Below are 27,950 nucleotides of genomic sequence, written 5' to 3' on the forward strand. Positions count from 1 at the left end.
CTGGTGGGACCCTCGGAAGGAGGGAGCGAGGGAGGGTGAGAGGGAGGGACCGAGAGAGGGAGAGAGGGATGGAGGAAGCGAGTGAGTGAGTGAGGGAGTGAGGGAGTGAGGGAGGAAACGCAGTTCATTCTCCCCCATAAATAAAGCCCTGAAGGAGTCCTGGCGGCAGGAGGATGTTCCGTTCCGCTGGGAAGCGCTCGCGTGTTTGTCCAGCGGGGGGGAGTTAGGGGGGTTGGGGGGGGGGGTTGGAGTACTGATTTTGCAACTGGGGCCTGGCACGGGCCTCTGGAATGCAGACCTCTGCTTTTGCAACAGCGTGAGTGTTTTAGGAGAGGACTGAGCCCCCCCTCAAATCCCCCCACCACCACCCTGAAGGCAGCCATGTTTACACTTGGGCACGTATTACCCTGACTCAGCACATTTCCAGTTTGCCCGCGCCCCCCCCACCCCTCAGACAAAAATGGCTAACAGGACAACCACGGCGACAAAAACGACTAAAAGGACAACCCCGGCGACAACTAAAGGGACAACTCCGGCGAAGGCTAACAGGACAGTCCTAGCGATGGCTAACAGGACAACTCTGGTGACGGCTAACAGGACAGTCCTAGTGACTGTTAACAGGACAGCCCTAGCGATGGCTAACAGGACAGCCCTAGCGATGGCTAACAGGACAGCCCTAGTGACGGCTAACAGGACAGCCCTAGTGACGGCTAACAGGACAGCCCTAGCGATGGCTAACAGGACAGCCCTAGCGATGGCTAACAGGACAGCCCTAGTGACGGCTAACAGGACAGCCCTAGTGACAGCTAACAGGATAACCCTAGAGACGGCTAACAGGACTTGCCCAACAGACCGTAGGACATTCTGGGACACGGATCGCCACCTTGGGCTCTTTTTCTCTTTTCAACGGTCGGCGTTGTGTAAGAGCCCAGTCACCCAGGGGGATTCTGGGAGTGTTATTTTTCGTGTGGGCACACTTCGGGGGCAGACGCTGCATGGTACACTGCGTAGCGTGGCCTGGACTGGGCTGAGTCACTGCAGGACTCGGCCTGTTTACCGCAGGATCTCACAGGGAATCCGTGTGCAGAGCACGCCGTGTTCACCTTACATAAGATCGCCTCGCAAAAACAGGGAGGACCGTTCCCCCTTCGGAAATAGAATACTTTCATTTCATTTGGCAGACCCTCTTCTCCAGAACCACTTAAGATGTAATAGGAATGAGTCCACACTGAGCTAGCCAGAATTCAGAACACACTGAGACAGCCAGAACACACTGAAACAGCCAGAACACACTGAGCCACTCAGAAAACACTGAGACGGCCAGAAGACGTTGAGAATGACGCACCTGAACACATCAGCAAGGTGAAGCTGTTATTCCCAGGGGGCGGAGCTTAAGGCCAGCGCTCATCACTTGCACACTGAATGAGTCCCAGTTACAGCAGCCAGACAGACAGGTGCAGGGCCAGCAACATCTGCAGGCCTCCACTGGGACCCACCAATCCCCACTGCTCTGGCATACCTGCCTCTCAATGCTGCATACTGTGTGTGTGTGTGTGTGTGTGTGTGTTACTCTGGCATGCCTGCCTCTCAGTGCTGCATACTGTGTGTGTGTGTGTGTGTGTGTGTGTGTGTGTTACTCTGGCATGCCTGCCTCTCAGTGCTGCATACTGTGTGTGTGCGTTGTGTGTGTGTGTGTTATTCTGGCATACCTGCCTCTCAGTGCTGCATACTGTGTGTTTGTGTGTGTGTGTGTTTGTGTGTGTGTTACTCTGGCATGCCTGCCTCTCAGTGCTGCATACTGTGTGAGTGTGTGTGTGTGTGTGTGTGTAACTCTGGCATACCTGCCTCTCAGTGCTGCATACTGTGTGTGTGTGTGTGTGTGTTACTCTGGCATACCTGCCTCTCAGTGCTGCATACTGTGTGTGTGTGTGCGTGTGTGTGTATGTGTGTTACTCTGGCATACCTGCCTCTCAGTGCTGGATAAAGCAGAGTGTGTGTGTGTGTGTGTGGGTGTACATGTGTGTGTGGGTGGGTGTGCGTGCGTGTGTGCATATGTGTGTGTGTTGTGTGTTGCGTGTGTGTGTGTGTGTGCGTGCGTGCGTGTTCAAGAGGTTGTGCTGACTGCATGTGGAAGTTCAAATGCTCAGATAATATTTTATCTGTAAATCAAGAAGAGAAAGTATAAACTATGTGGCAATATTTTAAAAATTGTTCAGTAACTTTATCCTGGTTAGTAAGCAAAATTGAATCATTATGTCCCCCGAGTCACTGGGATATTCTGTTAGCCGCTAGAATCAAACGGGATAGATCATTTTACATTAAAGCCAGATGCCACTTGAGAAGTGAGATTAATGTGATTCATGTTACATGAAAATAAAAACTTGACCTTGAATTTCGGTGCTACTTTGCCTTATACACCAACCCAACCTGCACAGAAGCACAGACTTTTTTACTGAAGGTTCATATCGCAAAGTAGATATATAGTTGTGTGTTCACATTACTCTATTAATGCAAGCATAACATAGCATGCAGCATTTACATTTTATAATAAATCTGTGTGAGTCCATTAAGGTTTTGCACCAGTATGTTCCTTTAAATTAAGCTAATGGAATTAATTAGGGTTAATTCCATTAAAATTTATTTGAATTAAAATTATACATTTACTGTGTTGTGCAAAGGTAAAGTCTGATTACATGCTAAAGCACAGTACATTGAGAATAAAAAAATTATTTTGCAATCACAATTTCTTTGTATCAGCTGGTGTCATTTCCGTGTGCCAGAAGCTGTGTTTGGTTCAGCATAGTGTAGGCCACAGTCTGCTTATAAGTACATTAATAATAAGCGCACACAAATTAAGCTTCACTTCCCTTTCCTTCAGCTAAAATGTCACCAATAAAAACTTCGCATCGATATCCGGTGCAAAAATAAAACCAGTGGAAGGTTTTTTAATGGTTAAGGGGGGGGGGGGGAATTCGGGGGGAAAAGAACACATGAACTGTACTTTCGCTTTTTTTTCTCTGTCGCTCGCTTTCTTAGGCGCGCCTAGTGCATTTCTAGGCTGTGACAGAGGCTCGGCGCTATTGATCTGCAGTGCGTGTGACGGTAATTCGGTTTGACAGCCTGCTGCGCGGAGCTCGCTGCGCGTGGGACAGGCTGCCGTCGTATCCGATGCGCGGGGCGAGGATCACGCCGGCAGAGCCGCCTCCATCCAGCAGGCAAGTCTGCTCGAGGACACATCCGGCTTTACCGAGAGATAGCACCATATTCGGATAGTTTTTTTTTTTTTTCATTGTTTTTTTTTTATTACTTTCAATAATTCAGCGAGTCAGCGAATGTCTTCGTTCTCCTCTCAATCTCAAACTCTGTCAAATGAGAGAATGAAATGTCGCGCCATTTCTTTTATTTATATTTTTTGTTGTGTTTCATAGACAAAAACTGAGACTGACACCTGCTCATTTTTTTTCTGCGTCATAGTTATCCAATGCACTCGTTTTTCACGTATTTAAATGACAATCCTCTTCCACAACTCTTTGTAGAGTTGTCCACGGTGGTTATATTTAGAGAGTTAAAGATGAATTCCTACCTTGGTTTTCTCCTGAGTTACGTTATTACAACTTCACTCCACAGAATGTGGTCCCCAAAAATATTAGCAAAATTGAACAGTATTTTTTTTATTTTTTTTAGCATCTCATAATTTGCAGAACTGGCTTCAAAAACGGTACAAGAACAACATAGCACTGTACATTTGTTGTATGTATGTTCACTGTATGGGCTTGCAAGCAAATCATGATGTCTTATAAGATCTATACATCCTGGAGATTTTTACGTAAACATTTACTATCAAAACGTTGACTGTATTCTGAGCATACAATCACCTTTTAAAAATCACCCACTGCTATATCATCGCATAACATTTATTTGGCACTGCAATATATAATTACTGCCAGCACACTAAGTATATACACCCTGTATACATTTTATGGCTATTGGCACATTCTGTGTGAAAGTGGAAACATGGGCATGTTTCCGAGTTCTCTCAAGGATTTTGTTCCATCCGTTCATTTTACAAAAGCAGTTTCACATCGAAGGGGAAAAAAAGAACACAAATAACTCTTTAAGGATTTGGGAAGAATCCTGAGAGGTACATGAAAGTGGCTTTAGTTGTGCAACAACCGAAAGTTGGTGTTTTATAGGAGATTAAGGCTGTTTCTCTTTTGAAGACGTCCAAAGCAAGCACAGGTTTAAAAGAGTCATTTACATTAAATCTGTCTCAACACCAGGTTGGACTATTCCCTCTGGGGAAAAAAAAGATTCTGTGAAATCAACTTTTTTTTGTTTTCCCTTTTTGAAAAAAAGAAGAAGAAGAGTACCACTTTACCATTTCCCAGTTTACTTTTGGCAGCTACTCACTTTATGGGAGGTCTGAATTTGCGTATGTGTGTGTGTGTGTGTGTTTTCTTGCGTGAGTTAAACACGGTTACTTTGGTAGAGTGGGGCCACTATGGGTTAACCCTTTATGTTAACTGTTCTAAGCCTGAAATAATACGATTGTTTGACTGGAAGCTTTCGTCAAGACCGCCTGAAATGTTGGGACCAAAGGCCATTGCTGTCATTCAGAATTCTGATACCCATAATCATTTCCATATGATTTTTCACTGGCCACTTACAGTGTTCTGTGGGATAGAAAGATAGATAGGAAGGCCAGGAAAGTTTAATGTGGATTTTTAATGTTTGAAAATGCACAGGATGTCCTCTGCTGCATTTAGTAAGATAATGGAACAAGGAGTCATTAAATCAAACCGAGTGAAGCAAGAAGCCTCTCTGGCTCTCCTGGATTGTATTTTCAATCCCTCCTCCCCGTTATAAAGGGGGGGGGGGGGGGTGCATGATCATTTTTTCTTTCAGAATTATTTCAAGAATGGCAGCAAAGGACAAATTTTATGGGTTGCATTTACAGCTAAATGCAACCCTCTTTCAAAAAACAGACTATAATACACTACCCACTAAATGTATTCACACCCTTTGTACAGATGAGCAAAGGATATAGAAACTAAACTGCAATGACTTATATGCACAAAATGGGAAACGTCTATTCTTTTATTCTAATGCAAGCGCTCAGAGAAAAAAGATTATGTCTCGCAACTAATGTTTCTTCCCCAGGAAATATAGCCCACGTGTCAAAATTATTATTATTGGCGCCCCTGCTTTCAGTCTTTCGTGCCCCCTCCCTCCAAAAGGAACACAGTTTCACGAGCGAACATATTTGCGGGGGATCTTCGCCCATTCCTCCAAACGGAATCTTTCAAGATTATTCGATCCGTGCTCGTGAGCTACGCACTTCCATTCCAACCGCAAGTTCTCGATCGAGTTCAAGTCTAGGGACTGAGGGGGCAAGCCGCAAAAGGTCTGTGATGTTTTCGCGCCACTTAAACCCTCAAAAGTGGCAGAAACAATGTGTCGTATGATTCACAAAGCACCCGCTGTGGGCGGAAGGCAAACGCACCGAGCGGGAAGACGGCAACACAGGGCACCGTCTGGGTCAGGCAGATTTAAATTTCCGTTCCAAAAACAACTCATTTTTATGCAAACGCGGCTCAATGCAGAACATTTCGGAGTTCAAAGACGATGGGACGTTACCGCATGATTAGAACGAATGTTTGTCTGGCTACCTGAAACCTGACGGTAACAGGCAGTCTGTTCATTAAAAGTCTTGCCTGTGATGCCAAGTTTCATAATTGTGTATATTATAATTTATAAATGGTAGTTCAAAAACCACCAAAAAGCTTAGCAGGGCAAACACCTTTTTAAAGCAAATTAAAAATTTCAAGGTGTGCGGTAAATAGTGAAAAGAAAATAATATGATTTAATTTAAAATGGGGATTAACCTGGTTTAATGAGCTGAAAAATGAAAATATCTGAAAATTAAACCAGCTGTTCCGGTTCAGACGTAATTACTAGGGTAGACAGAACCGGTCTGAAATCAAATTCTGAAATTAAGCAAGACTGAGAGCTTAATGTCCTAATAATATCAAATGTAGAGAGGTAATAATTAAATTTAGCTATATTGGGGTTAGAGAAGAGACTAGAAAATTTCAACTGAAACAAAAATCATTAATTTAATCCAAAAAAAAAAAAAACATGCAGTTCAAAATTAATTGGAACCCTTGAGCTTAATGTGGCTTAATGGCCTATAATAGAAGCTGAGATCTGGAAATAAACAAAGGGCACCTATGTTTACGCTTTAACTTATTTCTTAAATAAAAGCGCAGGGTCAAATACGGAAGCATTTTAAGTAAATTCTAAAGTGGACAAAATGCCCCCAGAACGGCCAAAATGGGATCTTAAAAGGGGCTTAATGACCTAGACGTGTCTGATGGTACGATCAGAAATTAATTTTACTTGCACACGGTCTTGCTTTGTGGAGAAGGATACTGCCTAGACATGACAGGAAATCTGTTAGTAAAATCCACACCTAAGCAAAACCAACAGCTTGATGTTCTAAAATAGAAAAATTCAAATTCAATTCAGGCAGAAGAGGAGTGGGAGGAGACACTAGATCCTAATCATTAAGGTAGTCCAACACATCAGTCAGATATGCAACTGAAAATGAATAGAAACCATTGAGCTTAATGTAGCTTAACATGGAGTAATGGCCTAAAATTAAAGTAGAATAAAGGAGGAGGGGGGGGGGGGGGGACCAGTAAAAACAATTGAAAATGAAACCATTTTCAGAGCATCTCCTGACATCCAGCACATGCCTGAATTAAGCCTTTCTTTCAGTCTTCATTCTAAGTCACCACGCCAAACTAGGCTCTCATTTTTGCCCAATCTTGATTATTATTTTTATTTATTTATTTTTGCTCATTAAAATTTTTTCCCCTGATTTTTGTCATACCCGTTCCCCCCTACCTTTTCAGCATCGATATTTATGGTTCCACTTTAAAAAAAAACAAAAAAAACGACTTTTTGCAGACTGTTTCAGCGCAGTCTTTATTAAGACTGGAAGGACACCCGGCGAAAATGGAGTGGTTAGCACATCAGCTGTGAGCTCGACGGGGCACAGGTGAGAAAGCGCATTAAATTAATAGCGACCGCCGCACCTGTGATGTACCCAGCATGTGACAGTCACCACGGATAGAAGCACTTTAGCATTTAAACACTCTCTCTCATCAGACCACAAATCACTCTCATTAAACAAATTAAATTATTCCATTAGTCAGGCAGGCTGATTAAGTCGCAAAAAACAAAATGAGCCAAGACAGGAGAACAGCCGTGGGGCGAAGGCAGAGCATACACGTGTGTGCAGATCATGACCAGTCCCTCAAAACCAAATATAACCCCCAAAACCGAATATATCCCCCAAAACAAATACCACAATACAACCCCAAAACAGAATTTAACCCCCAAAACCAAATATAACCCCCAAAACCGAATATATCCCCCAAAACCAAATATATTCCACAAAACAGAATTTAACCCCCAAAACCAAATATATTCCCCAAAACAGAATTTAACCCCCAAAACCAAATATATTCCCCAAAACAGAATTTAACCCCCAAAACCAAATATAACCCCCAAAACCAAATATACCCCAAAACCAAATATAACCCCCAAAACCAAATATATCTCCCAAAACCAAATATATCCCCCAAAACCAAATAAAACCCCCAAAACCAAATATATCCCCAAAAACCAAATAAAACTAGGGCAAAGAGAAGGCAGAGAACAAGGAGCAACAGGCAACATCGCCAACAAGCTGTGAATTTCGCAGACGTTCTTGTGGTAGAATGGCGCTGTGTCCTCCCTGCAGAATGTGAGTGTGTAGCGTCCAAATGCCCCGTTAACTTACGAAACAGCTTCATGTTGCCCTTTCCATTTCCACCCGTATGGAGCGGGAGACAGGCCTTTGCCTCTCCCCTTTTACTGCAGACCAAATAACCGAGGCCGAACATCATGTCCTTGCCCCGGTGACCAAAACCCAGAATCTAGACGTCTGGAGGGGTGTAAATCTAGGCTGAGAGACGTTTTTGACACAGACAGTCTAGACTGACCTCAATAGAGCTCCGGTTTTATCCGGATTTAACCTGTTAAGTCCTAGTCAACTAGAAAAGCTTTGACTTTTCAACCAGACGTGGCCCAGGGTTTTTCACATGAACACCGAAACTGCGTTTCCACTGACTTTGCAATCACAAACATGCTAACAGTGCCATACAGCCAGGCATAAGGGTGAAACCCACATACCCTGACACATAACAAAGGGTAAAATAGGACAGATAAAGCCTGAGTTGCTACAATCACGCCACCGTGGCCCCGGTAAATGTTGCATTTTTAGCTTCCACAGCTGTTCCATACCACAGGTGAACACCGAGTATGTGAAGACTGCGCATGAACTATAAAAATGATGCCACTTATAAGATGAGAGTGGGAAAAGGGTAGCCTGTGCTATTTCAAGTCTCATGCTTTGTTCTCTCGTGAAAATTGTAGTTAACATTTGAAAAAGTTGAAAATTTAACAACTTAATGTGACCTATTTTTTTCCAATCAAATGTGAAAATGTCCAGTTCACATGCAACATGTTCTTTTCATATGCTAATAAAAATATAACATTTACATGTGAAATTGTGATTTTCACATGTGAAAAGGCAAATTTACACCAGATATTTTCGTAAGGGTATGCCCTCTGCTACCTTCAGATCTCATCTTCCTCTCAGAGTTCCTCCTCTCCCTCTCCTCAAGCTGCTCTAGGAAATGAACATACGACTCACCGCTACACGCTACACGCATGGCCAGAGATTTACCCCCCGTTGTCGCCCACACTACAAGCCTCCAAAAAAGCAAGCCCTCGCAGCGTAAACCTCTACGGCGAGCGCATCGAACACAAAGTTGGGAAATCACCGCAAAGCTCAGCCTCATAATTCTTGTTCTTAGTTACCGTCCAGCTTGCGAAGACATTTATTACACCAGTGGCAGGAGTTTCAACACTCAGCTGGCAACGTGCTCCGCTGCACTGCCAAGTGGTGAGCTTATGTGGGCTGAACTGGGTCCAAGTCTGGTACAGCACCTTTCAGAAAGGCAGTGCATGCTGGGAAACACTGCTGAGGTAAAACTCCCGAGGGCTTTTTGCCTTATCTGTTCTTCCTGTGATGTAAGACACACCTTTTGTTTGGAGGTTGACGCAGACCCCGGTTTTCCCCCCTTCTTTCCTTTCCCCCTAAATTTGGAACGCCCGTTTCTAACTGCGGGCCCCGTCCCGTTGCTGCACGCCCCCGGGCAGTTCGGAAGGGCGCGCGCTCGCACGGGCGTCCCCTGGTTGGCGCGCGGCCAAGAGCCGCCCCCCCCCCCCCCATCCCGACCCGCCAGCCGAGCGCCCACATAACACCGCCATAGGGCTGCGCCACTGCACCTGGAGGAGAGAGAGAGAGAGAGAGAGAGAGGCGGCGAGAGAGAGAGAGACAGGGAGAGAGAGAGAGAGAGAGAGAATACCCTGCCAAATCGCACCCTGCCTGCCCGAGCGTGTGCCTAATCTGCATATGCCACTCAGGGGCCCAACATGCTATGGTTTTTTTTTGGGGGGGGGGGGACGAAAAGAGAAGGAAAGTGCACATGCAAGCTTTTCATGTGCCAGTGCTGTTAAATAGAGCTCTTCCACAGTGCTGTTAAATAGAGCCCTTCCACAGTGCTGTTAAATAGAGCCCTTCCACAGTGCTGTTCCACAGTGCTGTTAGAGCCCTTCCACACTGCTGTTCCACGGTGCTGTTAAATAGAGCCCTTCCACAGTGCTGTTCCACGGTGCTGTTAAATAGAGCCCTTCCACAGTGCTGTTCCACTGTGCTGTTCCACAGAGCGCTTCCAAAGAGCTGTTACACAGAGTACTGTTCCACAGAGCTGCTACACTGAGCTGTTCCATGGTGGGCCCTGTGTGAGATCCTGGCCAGGACTGTGTCTCTCCGCCAATCCCACTGCAGAGTCGCCTGTCAATCAAGCCGCCCTGATCCCGCTCTTTACAAGTCCTCCCAGTACAACAGCCTCTCCACTGTGTGAAGTGTCCCTCATGATGAAGTACCCCCGCTCCCCCAACACTACACAAGCCAGCAAAACTGCACAAACGTTTTTCAGATTGAAATTCATTCCCTAAGCATGAGAGGTTAATCCTATCAGTATGTCTAGCCACCTCTCCAAAATGGAGTGGATTCATATCCGCTCAATCCTGCCCTCGATCTCAATATTGCAAGAAAGGTAGATGCAGAATTTTGACATTCCAAGGACATGGAGACTGTTTTATAGTGAATCTGAGCCTGCACACCCAGGGCAGTTGCAGAACTAATGTGGTGCGGTGGAGAAGACCAAAAAAAAAAACCCAGGAAGAAAAATTAGCTAATTATAACTGGGCCCTCTTTCCTCCAGTGTAAACCAAGAGTTAAGAACCGCTTAGTAATTTTACACTTTCACTCGACAAAGCGCGTATTAATACAGCTAAAACGGCCCTTTTTTCCACCTGAGACGTATTACCAAAGTACTTTCATTTCACAACCTGAGAGGTTGAGACTAGCATTTATTACAAGCAGATGTGATTATCGCAATTTCTCATTGCGCCGGTCTTCCAAAAAAAAGTCAATTGATAGAGAACAGCTTGTTCAAAATGCAACTGTAAGAATATTAACCAGGACAATGAGGGCCCATATCTCCCGTTCTCACTGCACTACAGGCACCCGCGTCTTTTTAGAATCGATTTTAAACTGCGCTTAGTTGTTTTTAAGACACTAAACGGTTTAGCCCCGAAATATATTTGCGACTGTTTATCCGAATATGTCCTCAGTAAAGCCCTAAGGGCCAGTAACGCTGACCCGCTCAACATCCCAACAGCAAATCTTAAAAGCAATGGAGAGGAAGTGGGTTTATGGCCCAGGGCTATGACACGGACAGTAGACATCTTTAAAAAAAAAAAACTGCTGAAAACAAGTTGAAGATGGCTGTTAATTCATATGTTGCTTCTGTCATGGATTTTATACAGGGTTTCTAAACCATAATTTACCTTTTGTGTACATTTGTCCCTTCTTTCCTGTGTTTAGCATTATCGTTTTTTATTTCACTTCCGCTTATTTCTTTATTTTATCGCCTTTTTTTACACTGAATTATATTTATGTGGGGCACTTTAGATCCCAAAAAGGTTGCGTGAAGAGCGCTATCTACTATACATAAATAAAAAAGTCTATTCATTTATTTAAGCTGTTATGCCAATTCCCAAGTCAATTCAGGTCGCCCACGTGAAAATGCCTAATCGCCCCTCTCTGAAAGCATGACATTTAAATAAATAAATAAATAAATAAATGTTTGTATATTGCGACATGCTTCCCAAGAATTCCTTGGCCTTCCACCATACCAAGCACGAGGAAAGGCAACATTTGTTGCTGTGAGCATTGTGGATTTCATCTGAGCAGGACCAGCTGCTGGCAACACAGTAGGACTAATGTTTAACTCGTAGCCGCCGTTTCTTTTGTTTAGGTAAACACGAAATGTTATTACCCAGTCGATAAACGTTACAGAGTTCACTTTCCCCGCTGTGACGATTTCGTTTTTTGTTGCTGTTTTGGTGTTTTCGTAACTTGCGCTTCCAGGAAACGGCGCTTTGTTTCGCTGCCAAGCGGCTCACCATCGTTTTTTGTTGTCTTATCTTTTGCCACTGCAATGTTTAATCTAAGTAATAGAGAAAACAAAATCCTCTGGGAGTTTATCAGCTTTTCAGTCACGTCACTGAAGACCCAACAACCTTGGTCTGTTTACGTCCACGCACTATGCAAGCCGTACAGGAATTTTCATAACGTGGACGGCAAAAAAAACAACAAAAAAAACATTTTACCTCCCCTTGGTCTCCGCACAGAGTACAAGGGGTCTCTCTTCTGTTGTAGGTGTAAGCTGTGTGATCAGGGTTGGAATTTCAAAGCACTTAAAGCAACATTGCGCGGCTTAAGCTGTATTCCAGTAGTTCTTTTTCTGGAGCTGAACATTTTGAAATTAATTACATGCTGTCACAAAAGGCGATTAGTAACTCATCTCCCCTGTGTGGTTTATGATTACACTCCAGTTAATGTGTGTTTTGTATTTAATAGAAACGGCATTGTTATCAATGCATTTTAGTGTTTTTAGCACTAAAGAGCTTCGTGTGTTGCTGAGGGTAACATTTTAACCAGGTTATGTGTGTACATACTGTACAGTACACACATACAGTGAGCCCCATAATTCTAGGGGCAAAGATTTTTTTATTGGCTTTTATTTGTACTCCACAAATTTTATATTCGAAATCAAACAATTTACATGTGGTTTAAGTGCAGATTCTCAGCTTTCATTAAAGGGTATTTTTTATACATTTTGGTTTCACCATCTAGAAACAACAGAATTTTTTATACATAGCATAAATTTAAAGGCACCATAATGTTTGGGACAAATGGCTTTGCACGTTTCTGATTATAGTGGCAGTGTAGTATAATGGGTACGGAGTTAGTCTTGTAACCTAAAGGTCACAGGATGGATTCCCAGATGGGACACTGCCGTAGTACCCTTGAGCAAGGTACCTAACCTGCATTGCTTCAGTACATATATTCAGTACATAGCTGTATGAATGGATGCAATGTAAATGCTATGTAAAAATGTTGTGTAAGTTGCTCTGGATAAGAGCGTCTGCTAAATGCCTGTAATGTAATGTAATGATTAGTCAGGTGTGTTCAATCGCAATAGCTTTCAGTGTTTAGTCTTGATTCCAGCCTTTCGGTTGCCTTTGGAATCTGTTGGCATTTGCCAACATACGGTGAGGACCGGAGTTGTGCCAGTGAAAGACAAGGAAGTCATTATGAGGCTGAGAAATTTGAAGAAGAAAAAAATAACAGCCAGTCAGTTAATTGTAATTCCGCGTATGTCGTTTAAAGACTTGAGTGTCCTTGTGGTTTCTTCTGTGTAGGAAGGACAAAAAGGAGACTGAGGCAAAGGATCACAAAGCATACGCAATACATACACATGGGAAACTGCAACTGCACGTGGCCAAACCCTTCAAGGAGGCAGAACACATGAATGACAGTATCTTGAATTTAAATATTTCTGATGTGACAGGGGCGGTGCAAATTTGAAGTGCCTCTTAAAACGTGAAACTTATTTTGAATTTATTATTTAAAAGCAACTTCTTATCCAGGCCTGAATTGAGGAGATAAACCGAATCACCTGCTCATCTCCTTTTTTTAGCCCTTTCGGTGTGGATGCAGCCACGAGCTCTTGTTCTTGCGTTATTTCGGTTCTGGAGTAAATGTTCATGTCGCGGGTCACGTCGAGATAATTGTCACTTAGCGTGCTGGCGTGTTGATTCCGGTCTCCGGTTGTGGCGGACCGATCCTATTGGTGCGAGATGATTCACAGACGTGTTCCAATTAGTCGCGCGTGTTGTTGGTTCGTTTTTACCGGTAGTTGTCCGCACCCTGACGAAGACGTAATTCGCAAAATGTAGGTTATTTTTTAATGTTAATTTACCCGTATAAATAAAGGTTTTCATGTTATGCTCACACAAGCGCCTGGACATTACATTTTTATGCCACGCTACATTTTTTGTGGATCTATTAAAAATCTTTTTTTTTCCAGTCTAATACGATTTCCTCAGTCCATGAATCTATAGCACTCTGTGGAACACCACTGAGTACTGGCTCTCGTACATGAAAACCTTGCATGTGCACTTTCCTTCTCTTTTTTGGATTAGGGCTACCTGGAGTTCTTCTCGTATTCTCTTCAAGGTCACTTAACAACTCTTAAAAGCCTTCTTTAAGCTTAGATAATTCTACTGGTAAAAATACACCGGCACCGTAGCAAACATCACACACCTCCTGAGGTCTTTTCGAACACTGCCATTTCCTGTTAGGCTTTAATGCACTGAAAATTAGTTTAGTGAAGAGGTGATTGCACAAAAATATGGTCACTCAGAGTTTCATGACAGTTCTTCCAGTGTGGACATCAGCATTCTTATCTGCAGTTCATTCAACATTTTCACTGACGTGTGTGTGTGTGTGTGTGTGTACGAATGGGTGTGGCCAAAAACAGAATATCAGTGGTTAACACAGCAACATGGGCCTCAACGGCTACCAAGCAGAGCCTCAAGAATACATGAATTCTGGAGCTGAATATCTGTTCTATACACCTGTGGCCATTATTTCCATGGACGAAGTGAAGGACTGTGGGACACAGAATGGTGGATGTGGTCATTATTCTATGGATGGAGCTCATCTGGAAAAATAAATGTGTTTTTCACCTGAGTCTCAGAAACCTGTTTCCCCCGCTGAACCTTTTAAAATAATTCATAAGAACAGCAGAAAGATCTCTCTGACGTAACCGTTCCCTTTTCAACCACAGGCCCTCAGCAGTATTTTCTCAAAAAAGGAACCACATGCAGGGAGAGAAAAAAAGAAAGAAAGAAATCTAACATTCTATAGAACATATTTGATCCAGATGGGACACAAAACCAAACAATCTCCACTTTCATTCTTTCCAAAAATGTGAAATGTGGTTCAGGACTGAGGCTTGGGGAAACATACAGACCGTAAACCTTCTAACCCCCCCCACCCCCCCACCCGCCCCGCCCCGCCACCCCACCATAGGCCCATTCCACATATAGCGCAACCTTTGACCCCCTCCCAGGTAAACGGCCGGACCTCGGCTGGGGCCAGCCTGCCTCCGAGGGCCCCATGGGGGTGGGTCACCGGGGTCCCCCCGACCCAGGAGAGGCAGCGGGGCGAAGGACGCGCCCCCCCCAACCTTCGCCCCGTTCTGTCACATCGTGTTCCTGTGCCCCGATCCGCGCCGCTCCCCGAGGAGAACAAAGCCGCCCCCCATGGGGGGGGGAGGTCACACAGTAAAAGGCCGCTCTCTGCCATTTGGGAGGGTGCTGTACTCCCCCCCCCCCTTCAGCGATATGACCGCCAGAGCGTTCTCATTTCGGAAACCCCGTCGCTTGCTCTGACGGTGGCGGTCCAGCTCCCCTTGTTTTTCGCGGGTGCAGTTGGGAGGTGGTGCTGTGTACTCTGCGGGTGCAGTTGGGAGGCGGTGCTGTGTACTCTGCGGGTGCAGTTGGGAGGTGGTGCTGTGTACTCTGCAGGGGCAGTTGGGAGGTGGTGCTGTGTACTCTGCGGGTGCAGTTGGGAGGCGGTGCTGTGTTTTCTGCGGGTGCAGTTGGGAGGCGGTGCTGTGTACTCTGTGGGTGCAGTTGGGAGGCGGTGCTGTGTACTCTGCGGGTGCAGTTGGGAGGCGGTGCTGTGTTTTCTGCGGGTGCAGTTGGGAGGCGGTGCTGTGTACTCTGTGGGTGCAGTTGGGAGGTGGTGCTGTGTACTCTGTGGGTGCAGTTGGGAGGTGGTGCTGTGTACTCTGTGGGTGCAGTTGGGAGGTGGTGCTGTGTACTCAGTGGGTGCAGTTGGGAGGTGGTGCTGTATACTCCGTGGGGGCAGTTGGGAGGCGGTGCTGTGTACTCTGTGGGGGCAGTTGGGAGGTGGTGCTGTGTTTTCCGCGGGTGCAGTTGGGAGGTGGTGCTGTGTACTCTGTGGGTGCAGTTGGGAGGCGGTGCTGTGTACTCTGCGGGTGCAGTTGGGAGGGGGTGCTGTATACTCCGCGGGTGCAGTTGGGAGGTGGTGCTGTATACTCCGCGGGTGCAGTTGGGAGGTGGTGCTGTGTACTCTGCGGGTGCAGTTGGGAGGCGGTGGTGTGTACTCTGTGGGTGCAGTTGGGAGGCGGTGCTGTGTACTCTGTGGGTGCAGTTGGGAGGTGGTGCTGTGTACTCTGCGGGTGCAGTTTGGAGGTGGTGCTGTGTACTCTGCGGGTGCAGTTGGGAGGCGGTGCTGTGTACTCTGCGGGTGCAGTTGGGAGGTGGTGCTGTGTACTCTGTGGGTGCAGTTTGGAGGTGGTGCTGTGTACTCTGCGGGTGCAGTTGGGAGGCGGTGCTGTGTACTCGCGGGTGCAGTTGGGAGGTGGTGCTGTGTTTTCCGCGGGTGCAGTTGGGAGACGGTGCTGTGTACTCTGTGGGTGCAGTTTGGAGGTGGTGCTGTGTACTCTGCGGGGGCAGTTGGGAGGTGGTGCTGTGTACTCTGCGGGTGCAGTTGGGAGGTGGTGCTGTGTACTCTGCGGGGGCAGTTGGGAGGTGGTGCTGTGTACTCCGCGGGTGCAGTTGGGAGGTGGTGCTGTGTACTCTGCGGGTGCAGTTGGGAGGTGGTGCTGTGTACTCTGCGGGGGCAGTTGGGAGGTGGTGCTGTGTTTTCCGCGGGTGCAGTTGGGAGACGGTGCTGTGTACTCTGCGGGTGCAGTTGGGAGGTGGTGCTGTGTACTCTGCGGGTGCAGTTGGGAGGTGGTGCTGTGTACTCTGCGGGGGCAGTTGGGAGGTGGTGCTGTGTTTTCCGCGGGTGCAGTTGGGAGACGGTGCTGCGGTTCTGTTTGTTTCACGCTCTCCAGGTCTGCGGTCCTCACTGAGCATGCCCGTACACAGCAGACACGGCCGGCCTGCGAGGCTCTGCCATGACTAAGCTGACGCTTTATGGACCGTAGAGACTGTAAGCTGCACAATATTAATCACTATCAATGGGCACATTGTGTGATGAGACCAGGAATTAGAGGCAGGAACTGTCCTCACAACTCAGGAGAAATGTGTGTGTGTATAAGTGTGTGTGCGCACGTGTGCGCATGTGTGTGAATGAGTGTGTGTACACGTGTGTGCGAGTGTGTCTGCATGTGTGTGTGTGTACGTGTGTGCGTGTGTGTCTGCATGTGCGTGTGTGTGTAAATGTATGTGTGTGTGTGTGTGTGTCTGCATGTGTGTGTGTGTAAATGTGTGTGTGTACGTGTGTGTCTGCATGTCTGTGCGCGCGTGTGAATATGTGTGTGTGTACATGTGTGTGCATGTGTCTGCATGTGCGTGTGTGTGTGCACATGGCGCGCATGTGTGTGTATGTGTGTCTGCACGCGTATGTGTGTGTGTGTATGCGTGTGTGTATGGCAAGAATTTTGATGGAATACAGAATTCGTATGAGCATGACTATACTTAGCTCGCAATTCTATGGACTGTTTGAAATCCATTTTTAAGGATTTAAAAATATACCCGTACCTTTCCGGTTTGAGGCAGCTTGCCTCATTTTCAAACAATAATGTGCTCGGATTGCGCATGCTGGTTAGAATTTTACTGGAATAGCCATCAGAAATCAGAACAAAAACTTCATCTCTGTGCCCTGACATGGATTTCCAGAGCCAGTTGGATGTGGATTTGAGGTTTGTGGGGTTGGAAGAACTGGTCTGATCCAAACTCACGCCCTCTTCATCCCTGTCACAGGGAGAAAGCCATCTAATTGGGCCTCGGTCGTGCTTACATCACAAACTGAATCACAAAAACTGGAGCCGTTACTCTCCAGAGAGGCCTGTTCCTGCAGTTCTCCCTACATTATTGGAAACTGGATGATCCCGGGTCGGCCCATTGGCCCAGAGAGCGCTATCGAGTCCAGTTGACATGGAAATCAGAGCCAGTGAGGTCACAGCAATGCGCTCTGGGAAAGCCAGAGAGCAGGCCGAGACCGGGTGAATGAACTCTGACCTCTGAACCTTTGGACTTGACGTAGCCTTAGCATCTGAGCCTCCATTTTGTTTTGCCGGTTTGGGTCATTCAGTGCCGGGCTCACCGAAGCCATCTGAACCGCAGCTGCAGAGAAATGGAAACTTTTGATTGGGTTCCCAAAAAACTGAAAGGTTCTGACCTCCGTTCATCTTCTCGCGTCCTGCTAGGTAAGGGCGAGATTCATGGGAGACAAGGCATTGCTGTTTTTATTGTTCTTATTGTGTAATTTATTTTTCTAAAGAAACTTTTTACTAATTACGACTTTCAGATGTAAATGATATATTACTGCTCTTAATGCCCTACTGCTTTTGTGAATTTGGGGCACCATTGTAAAAGAGAGCTCTGTTCTCAACTGGCCTTCCCTGATTAAATAATGGTAATTAATATTTACTAAGAACTCACTTCCCACCTCCAAAAGGGCCCATGTCCACAAGATTTCCTCCACAGGGATCTATCAACACTTCCTCCTCCTCTGCGATCATCATTCGCAAATCTCAGCATGAGATCTCTGATATTTGATTGGCTCAAGAGTCAAAGATTTGAGGGAATTCACCTCATAGCTAAGACAAAGTACTGAAGTCCTCAGTCAGAGAAACATCCTCTGACTGTTATTATCCCCCTAACCAGAGCACCCCACACTCCCCACCCACCCATGACATTGACAGGGTGAAGATTAGCGAGCCCAGCTTGGGATGGCTGTAATGAGTGGAAGTTATGGAGACACCCTTGTCTCCTTACTTTAACTGAGATAAACTGATGAAATATTACAGATGTCCAGTGCCTCAGGCACAGGGTACAGTGTGTGTGTGTGTGTGTGTGTGAGTGAGGGGGGGTCCTACATTCTGCCATTTAATGGATGTGTTAAGTAAACTGGGAAAACATATTAAAATGGCCTCCAGCCTTCCATTTACTGTCCAGAACATTGAAATCCACACAAATTACACTGCACATATCGCTAAACTCATTTCAAAGACACGTCTTGGCCAAAAATACAACCCCCCACAGACACATTCTGACTCATACGAAGGTTGGAAAGTTCCAGACTCTTTGGTCAGATGACCCATGGGTTTGAGGGTTCTGAGATTTCTAGTTGTAAAGGGATTTGCTTCTCCCAAATCAGCCAACCTTTGAACCCTTGAGTCTTACCAGCAATTTTGTCCTTTTTAAAATACTGATTCAGTAGCGTAACGTGTTTGCAAATAATCACCCACCAGGTCATGAGGACGTTACATTTCATATCTGTGGATTTGTTAAGTAATGCAAAAGGTACCGACTACAGTGCAACTGCTGAAGTTAATGGAAATTAATGGCGAACAATGCATCTGGAAGTTCCAGTCTGAATGATCCACCCACCTATGTACTCCAATGGCCTATTAATAGACGGGGACACGGGTCATCTGCCTACCCAATCACAGCACAGTCAGGTTTGCCGAGATTACAGACAGACTCGCAGAGTATATAGAGCCCGGAGCACCGCTCGCTCATTAGCCAGACCACTCCCTAATGGCCTTTACAGCCCCCTGATTGGTCGTTTGTTTTACGTGGTGGCGGCACGGTGCATAAAGGGAATCTTAATCTCTCTTCAAAGGAGCAGGGGGACGTAAGGAGTGGAATAGCGATGTGCTAAGATTTACAGCCCTATGAATGAACGTATGGTCCATGAAAAGCAGTCTCGCTTCAGAGTCAATGTCCTATTCTGAGTTTCTTCTGCCCACGAGGCACCCTTTTCAGAGATCAGAGCATTTTAAATGTTTCATGTAATCTCTGCTACCATCGCTTGTGTTATATGAGACATATGACATTATACTATTTATATAATTTTAAATCTTAAAATATATATCTCACCATTCTTCTACTTTATGTACATTGCAATTTTATCACTGCGTTGTTTCTGTTATTACTTTTTATTTGAACCATTTCTGTATTCTCAGTTTTTATTTCGATTTTGTAAATGCTCTTCTGTGAAGCACTTGGGCTACAAACCACTGTAAAAAAGCGCAATACAAATGAAGTAATTATTATTATTATTATTATTATCTTCCATTACTATTAGCCGATTACAGCGAACACATTTTTAGAGCCACAAAAAAAAAGAAGAAAAAAAAGTGGCAGTTAGTCTTTGCTTCCCATCTGTCTTCCTTCAGAGTATCCTGGATCCTGGATCCCAAGCAGTGCTGCTTCTGTTCTGCATTAATTTGATTGGACCCCCTGGCTGTTGGTAGGGGAAGTAATTAACAAAGGAAGTCAAATCGGATTCTGCGTAATGTCATTTCATCTTGGGCTCCTCGGTCCCCCCCCCCCACCCCCCCACCCTATTGGTGCACATATCTCTCAGAACAAGCGGTCCCTCTGTAGCACACGGAACGGTTTAGCGAACAGGCCCCGCGCTCGTTTGTCTGAGGGCTGTTGTTCTCGATCTCGACTTCAGTCTCAGACGATTTTCGTCTGAAAGCGCAGACGCTCTCAGCCCGTTCATTATGTTACCAGATTTGGGGTTTTTGTCTCGGTTTTTTTTTATTTTTTATTTTTCCATTGCAGAGCTAAGCATTACAGGGTCTGTGCCGGAGCTCGGGGGGGGGGGGGGGAGCTCCTTGAATCGGCCTCTTTGTTTTTTAATTGTCACCGGGGGGATGTTGTAAGCGAGGCCGCTATTGGCCGGATGGGTTTCCATTACCTCAGTGTCCCGGTTGGGCGTCAAAATTTCACCGCCGGCCCACTCGCCCTGTCAGCGCTCCGAGTCTCTGGGGCGGGTTCTACTGTAACACCTCGCCAGCCAATCACGGGCCTGACCTATTCAATCCGCCACCCTTTCATACTTCAGTCTGAAACAGGGACATGACTTACCCACATGTGACTGGGGGAAAAATATTATATATAAATGTACAATTTCAATAGTTTATTTAAACGGTTACTCACATTATGTTCTGGCCGCATTCTGAAGCCACAGGCTGGATATAATTAGAACATTCATTTTTTTTTCTATATCCGCTTCCCGTAAGATGCAACAAAACAATAACCTGTCTGCTTTTGACGACCGAGTTTTTACCCATCTTTAAATCCTCAAAAATAAAAACATTACGACCTGAAAGCAGGATCTCATTAGAACAATTTTCCTCCCCATCAGCTTTCCAAAATACGCAGCGTAATAAGACTAAGTATAAGTGCATAACAACGTCAAGCGCAGTTGACAACCGGTGTAAAAATGTGGCCTGCCTTGCAAGCTCAGAAACAAAAACTTTTACTGTCGAATTTCTGCAAAGAATGTAGGCCATGTGCTTAGATTAGAGAAATTTGGAACCGAACGAGTAAAACAGAACTGAATTAATACTGACCGGTCTGTGTTGGGGATGTAACACACTGGCATGCATGGAGATGTAGTTTTTCTGGCACATTTGTAGTTCTCAACGCTGCAGCGCATGGCGATGGATGAGCCCGTTCCGCTTGTCACCGCCATCCCTAATCCTGCCTCCTGCTCCGGGTGGCCAGGACCCCCTGCGCCCGCGGCGGAGGCGAGACACCTGAGAATGGCGGTTAGGGTTCCGCTCCGCTGTTCCGCGCGCGGGATCCGCTTACCCCCGGCAGCTGGGAGAGGCCTTCCGTGTCTTCAGCACTCGGGTCCGAACGAGGTTATGGTTACTCATCGAGGGGGTGGGGGGGACGAGGGGGGGGGGGGCAGGGCAGGGGGGGGGGAACTTGACCCACGAGTTAGTGCTCACTGAGGGGCCCCTCTGCAGCTGCAAGTCTCAAGGGGGTGAGGGGAGCATGAGGGGGGGGGGGACATGGGGGAGAAGCAGGGGAGTCACTCAGCAATTACTGCCCGACCGGCGCAACTCCATTCGCTGCTCGAAAAACACCAAGGCCCACGATGCCTTTCTTTGTTAGCCTCCCCGCGTTCATTTTATGCATTGAGTAAGAACCGCAATCCCCGTGTCTCACAGAACAGCGTGAGGGAGAATGTGTAACGGCTGGTCTGGACCTCGTTCTGCGCTGTAACACTGGACTGGAAACACTGGCCCTCGCGTTTCTGGGTAAGTCTGCGTAAATCTCGGCGAAAGCTGACTTTCCCAACGTCGCGTTCGCGCTTACACAATGCAGGACGTGAACTGGAGGTGACTTCATGGAATGCTTAATGTTAAATAGCAGCACTTTTCTCCACCCCCACACCCCCCCCACTCGAGGTCTCCTGGGTGTCACGTTTCAGGGCGAAAAATATTCAGGTGAAAAACTCTCCGGCCTGGAACAGGATCTCGCCCCAGGAATTTGGAAACGCGGAGAACTGTAAAAACCGCCGAGCCTGTCCCTCCCCGAATTTTCGGCCTCGTGAAAATTTACGGTCGTTCGGGACGGGTCGGTTTCTGCGGCTTTTCGGGAGAGCCTCGGACGGAAACACATGGTGCGGCGGTGGGGCTCTCAGTGAAACCGATACGTTCATGTTAAAGCGCAGTAATCCCCGGCACAGGATCTCTTTCCCTCTGCTGACTGTAAGCGACTGCTCTTCTGGCTCTGACCGCAAACAGCCCCTCGGCACGGTATGATCGAAAGCCCAGTAAATCAGCGCAGTGGCTGGGGTTCACCAGGAGGGTGTTCACCGAGAAACTACGCGATCGATAAATCGTGGAAATCACACAAGAAAGATACCCCAAAGCCTATATACAAAATTATATAACCCACAATGGTGCCACCTCTCACTCGCCAACTTTCACTGAATCTGTACAACAAATCTTTGCTCGCAAAAATGTCACGTACAAAGAGCTAAAAAATATGAAGTACATAAAAAACTTTTAAACCTCTTATGGTCACCAACTTTCATTTCAGTCCCCATGCCACCATATTGCCATGTAAGATCTTTTATGGAAATCATAAAGAAAGATACCCTGAAGTCAATATAAACAAAAAATATAATCCACAATGGTGCCACCTTTCACTTGCCAACTTTCACTGAATTTTAGCTCACGAAAACTTCACGTACAAAGAGGTACACAAATACGAGACACAAATTTGAAACCTCTTACTGTCGGCGGCTTTCATTCACGAGTCCCCATACCGCCACACCGCCACGCACGACGTTTAATACTTAATCCGTCGAGCCACGTGCTTCGTTTGCTTTCCGAGTCATTTGCGGCGGTACACAAAACAATTACTTATCTGAAGATTTTCTCCGGAGATAAATATGTTAGTACATGCATGTTTGACTTCTCAATCACCCTGTCCATTCTAGCGTCCCCCGGGTTAGGATGTCCATGTAACGGCACACCGCATAAATATTTGTTAAATATAACTGCGGCCCCATTCAGCTGATACTGTTGGCGTAACTCTACCGCCATTACCCGGACCCCGGGAGGAAACCCTAGACCAGCGCTCGTGGTCATTATTAATGGCCTGGTAACCGTTACCTGTTACGAACCAATTACTCTGTTATTAAACTTTGATGGGGCACCCTCGCGAACGCAGAGGCCGCTTATCTGCCTCCTCCCTGCTCCACCGCTTACTTTCACCACCGCCCGCCTGCCCGCTCTCTCTCTCTTTTTCCCCTCTTTCGCCGCGATGCGTGGGAGGTGGGAGTGACAGGCCGCAGTCTCTTTCCAGCGTCGGGGGGGGGGGGGGGGAACCCCGCCGGGTCGAGAGGTGAACAAGTCGAGAGGTCGAGCTCGGCGGCCCCTCGGTGACTCGGTGAAGTCCGGTGACCCGGTAAAGTGATATCGCGCCGGGGAGGAGAGGAGAGGAGATGAGAGGGGGATGGGAGGAGAGGAGAGGAGATGAGAGGGGGATGGGAGGAGAGGAGAGAGAAAAAGGGGGAAAAAGAAGTTGCCACCTCTGCATGAGGTTAAATAAGGAAGGAAGAAGTGCATCATTGGGTATCGGGGGCAGGGGGGTGCGGGGAGGGGGGTGTCGGGGGAATACCAGCACTCATTCTGGGGGGGTGTGGCATGGAGGGCCTGGGGTGGCAGACTCCTCTACAGCGGCCTGTCGACGCTGCCTCGCACTGGCCAATCCCTGACCGGTGGCCAGGAAGCCCGTGGCTGGGGCGGGGTCATGTGACTTCCTCACGGAAGCGTCACATGACCCCACAGGTCTGGGCTCTTTCGCTTCACTGATTACATCATCCACCCTCACCGTCACTGCCATTGTCGTCGCGGTCAGGTGACTAATGCCCCCCCCCCCCCCAAGGTACTAGGCAGCAGCACATATGAATCAACACACTTTCCCCGAGAAACCTCACAGATATGACTGAGATCATGATAAACATAGTACCTGCTGCTTCATAATATCACAAATCCACACCTCCTCCTGTAACCTCTAACTTATAACAATAACAATACGTTAAATACATTTTCACTGTAATTTTCTGACTGAGACAACCACTAGGCTGATGGAGATATTGTACTTGCGACTACTCAAGTCTTCACAGACTTTCATTAACTTGCATTCAGTAAGAGAAGCGGTCTCTTTGCTGAATTTACATTGAAGTAATTTAACTAGCGGGATCTGCCGGTCCATTTAGACTCTCTGTGTGCACTGACACCACAAGTGCAGAGCTTGCCCACTTATGGAATTCAGCACAGCCAACGGGAAACAGGCGCTTTTTAGAAGACACCTGTGTTTCTTTTCCTCTGAAAACAAAACGAAAATCGATGACTGGCTCCTGTCACAAACGGACCATCTCTCCCGAACAAACGAGGCTGTTTGGCCGCCTACAATACCGCCGCGGCGACCCGCACATCCTCACGTGCGCAATAAACGGAGACGAGAGGGAAAAAAAAAGGAAACGGCCACTTCCTGCCGAGGAAGGATGTGCCTCCCCATACGTCCTCTCCGATTAGTCAGAGTGTCGCTTCGCGTGGGGGCATGTCCCGCCCGCGCACGTCCCCCCCCCCCCCCGAGAGGTAGCCGCGGCGACAGAACCGGCAAGCGCGCTCCCCCGGCGTGACAGGAGCGCGGCGGTCATGTGACCTCGCCTCGCATGTGACAGAAACAACACGCGCGACCAGTCACCGTTTCCAACACAACACAACACAACAAACCCCCCCCCCCCACACACACACACACACGTGCACACACACATACACACGCACGCACACACACACACACACACACCCGCACACACATACACACACACACACGCGCCCACACACACACACACACACACGTGCACACACACGCACACACACACACACACAAGCACACACACACACACACACACACGCACCCCCCCCCCCACACACACACACACACACACGCGCACACACACACACACACAGCGTTCGCAGTTACGCTTCTCAGTGCCTGATTAAAAGCGATACTTTCTTCTTTCCTTTTCTTTTCTTTTTTTAAATTCGCCGATCTGTCACGCGTTCGCTGACACACATCCTCTCGGCCTGAAAAACGAAAGATAGCAGAAAAAGGGTTTTTTTAAATTTTTTTATTTAGAGTGGAATCCCCACGCCGCACTTGCGGTCCACCGTTCGGATGAATCGGTCGCGGGTTCGAGGGGGGGGGGGGGCCTAAACCCCGGCTGCCTCATCTGCGGTGGTTAAGGAGCGGGGTCCCGGCCCGTAAGATTTGTCAGCCTGACAGACGGGGGGTCTGGGGGGGGTCATGGGCTGCCGTTGTGCTCTCCGGCAGGCCACTTGACCCCAGAGCCCAGCGGCCCCGGCCCCGGCCCCGGCCTCCATCCGTCTGTGGAAAAGCACACGCCGCGCGCATCCCAGCACGTTGCCATGGACGCGGCTGCCTAAGGAAATAAATAATGAAAGTTTTTTTTTGTTTTTTTTTAAACAGTGGATATGCATACGACGCTGGCACAGCAGCTGGACTGAGACATCATGTTTATTTAATAGAGCTCTGGTCCTCCATTTTGATTTGAGGCTGGATTCAGTCTTTTTTGTTTTTTTCTTGCATCTGGCTTATTAGCATCCTCGGTTTACTTCACTTACTCTGCATCCTCCTCTCTTATCTTCCCTCCTTCGTTCGCGGCAGAACTGCTCCTCTCCCTCTTCTTTCTCTCACTCCGATCCTTCTCTTTCCTCTGGGGGCCGGACCAATCACCCAAGGGGGGTGGGGTGGGGGGTGTAGGGGGGGGGGCGGATTCGGGGGTTGGGTGCGTTCCCCTCTCCCAGGGGGCTCACGTGGTCCGAACTCGGAGACGCACTCCGGCAGCGCGGGAAAGAGCGTTCGCGGGGCTCTTATGGAGATTTATGGCTCTCCGCCGGCCCTAATTGCCTCCGCTGGCTGGTGGTAGTCCAGCGGGGCCGCGGTGGGCCGGGGGGGCTGGGGGGGGTGATAATGGCTCCGGCAGGTGTCCCGCGCATGGCGGGCGGCGTGCGTCGCCTCGTTATGAAGACAAATGGCGTCGCCCCGCTCCTCTTCTGGGGTAAAAGGAAGCCGAGAAGAGAGAGAGCTTCCAGACCCGGGAGAGCGCACGGTGGCCGCAGTACCGCAAACGGCCTGCGGGGGCAGCGAGGGGCCCGACCGAGATATCCCAGGCGTGGAACTTTCTACCCAGCCACAGAAATAAGGGTCGAGGAAGAGGAGAAAACTTGATCTCAAGAGGAAAATACGTGCGATTATCCCCCAAAAGAGATTTTATGTTTTTTGGTAATGTCGGTAAAAGGGCATATTTCCAGCGCAGCAGTGATTCACTTCTGAGAGCAACCAAAGAGGCTTTTTCTTCAAAGACAGAAAAATATGAATCCATTAATAGTGATTAATTTTGAGCGAGCATTCCAGATATGCAACCATCTGAAATAGATTTTTACTTACCAAGAAAGCAAGTCTGATCATGCAGATATGACTTTTTTTTTTTTCTGAAGGCCTTATTTTTTGCCGAGAGAAATATTTCATAAATCCGCTCCGTGAATGACATGAAAATGAGGTACTGGAGTCTGCGGCTGTTGCGTGCGGACGGGAGAGGCAGAGTGGCAGGAATTTAGGAGGGGAGTTACTCTCCCAGTACCCACCTCACCCCCCCCCACCCCCCCAGCGGGGAGAATCTTTAGGAAATCTTGTGAAATGAGCCCTTGATATCAGAGCTCTCCAGCAGTGGAGTGGTGGCTGAGCACAGTGGTTAGTGAAACTGTTCTCGTGGCTCAGAAGTTGCAGAGATTTCACCCGTTCAGATCCTGGTTTGGAATTTAGCAATTCAGCCAGAATTGCTTTAGTGTATATACGGCTGAATTCAGCCAGAATTGCTTTAGTGTGTATACAGCTGAATTCAGCCAGAATTGCTTTAGTGTATATACGGCTGAATTCAGCCAGAATTGCTTTAGTGTGTATACAGCTGAATTCAGCCAGAATTGCTTTAGTGTGTATACAGCTGAATTCAGCCAGAATTGCTTTAGTGTATATACGGCTGAATTCAGCCAGAATTGCTTTAGTGTGTATACAGCTGAATTCAGCCAGAATTGCTTTAGTGTATATACGGCTGAATTCAGCCAGAATTGCTTTAGTGTGTATACAGCTGAATTCAGCCAGAATTGCTTTAGTGTGTATACAGCTGAATTCAGACAGAATTGCTTTAGTGTGTATACAGCTGAATTCAGCCAGAATTGCTTTAGTGTGTATACAGCTGAATTCAGCCAGAATTGCTTTAGTGTGTATTCATCTGAATTCAGCCAGACTTGCTTTAGTGTGTATACAGCTGAATTCAGCCAGACTTGCTTTAGTGTGCATGTGGCATATAAATGTGAAGCATTTAAGGCTGTACGCTGTGTAAATGATGAAGGTGTTTTAATAAGCGGTGGAACAGGCCTGCTACAGCCTCCTCCGTAAAAGCAGAGCCCAGACTTCAGCCCGACCCGCTGGGGCACGGAGCAGGAAAAACAGGCAGGTCACATGACACCGCGTCCACATCCTGCCGCAGTTCGCTCTCTCCCTCTCTTTTTACTTTCCGTCCATCTTGCCTTTCACGCTGCCACCGGGGGCGATCCGCGCGCTGACGACCGGCGGGATTAGTGCCGTCCGGGGGGGTCAGGGTGGGGGGGGCCGGTTGGTGCTGTCTGCCTCCCTCCCTAACTCACCCTCAGAGTTCGGGGTAGGGGGTGGCAGACGAGGGGGGGGTAACAGCCGGGCACAGGATGTACCCTCAGTAGCGGCGAGCGTTCCCCATGATGTCATCAGGAACAAGAAAATAAAGGGGCCCGCGCTTTGGGCAGACAATTAGCCGGAGAGACTCGGGCACCGTTAAGCACGAGGAGCAGGACCGGGGGGGCAGGGCCGGGGGGGGGGGGGGGGGGGCTTGTGGCGTAACCGCCATGCAGGTGCTCATTATTATTTATCCGTTTGGCAGACTGCCCCGCGCTGGCTGGCTTACACAGAGAGCACTTTACATATCATCCTCT

At 47.5% G+C, this 27,950-nt stretch overlaps 1 long non-coding RNA gene across 4 annotated transcripts in view; it reads right to left on the bottom strand.

Moving 5' to 3' along the window:
• Positions 1-27,950, bottom strand: part of LOC135239216 (uncharacterized) — a 106,505-nt gene that overhangs the window by 33,028 nt on the left and 45,527 nt on the right. The window contains exon 5 of one of the 4 annotated variants that reach the window (XR_010325307.1): positions 16,979-17,697. The exons of 2 other annotated variants lie outside the window; for them this stretch is intronic. This is a non-coding gene — a long non-coding RNA (uncharacterized LOC135239216). Of the gene's footprint in view, positions 1-16,978; positions 17,698-24,745; positions 25,346-27,950 lie in introns of those variants that run through there. One more of the 4 variants, XR_010325306.1, reaches the window with a different exon arrangement.

The sequence above is a fragment of the Anguilla rostrata genome, chromosome 14 (assembly GCF_018555375.3).
Source record: "Anguilla rostrata isolate EN2019 chromosome 14, ASM1855537v3, whole genome shotgun sequence".
NCBI lineage: Eukaryota > Metazoa > Chordata > Actinopteri > Anguilliformes > Anguillidae > Anguilla > Anguilla rostrata.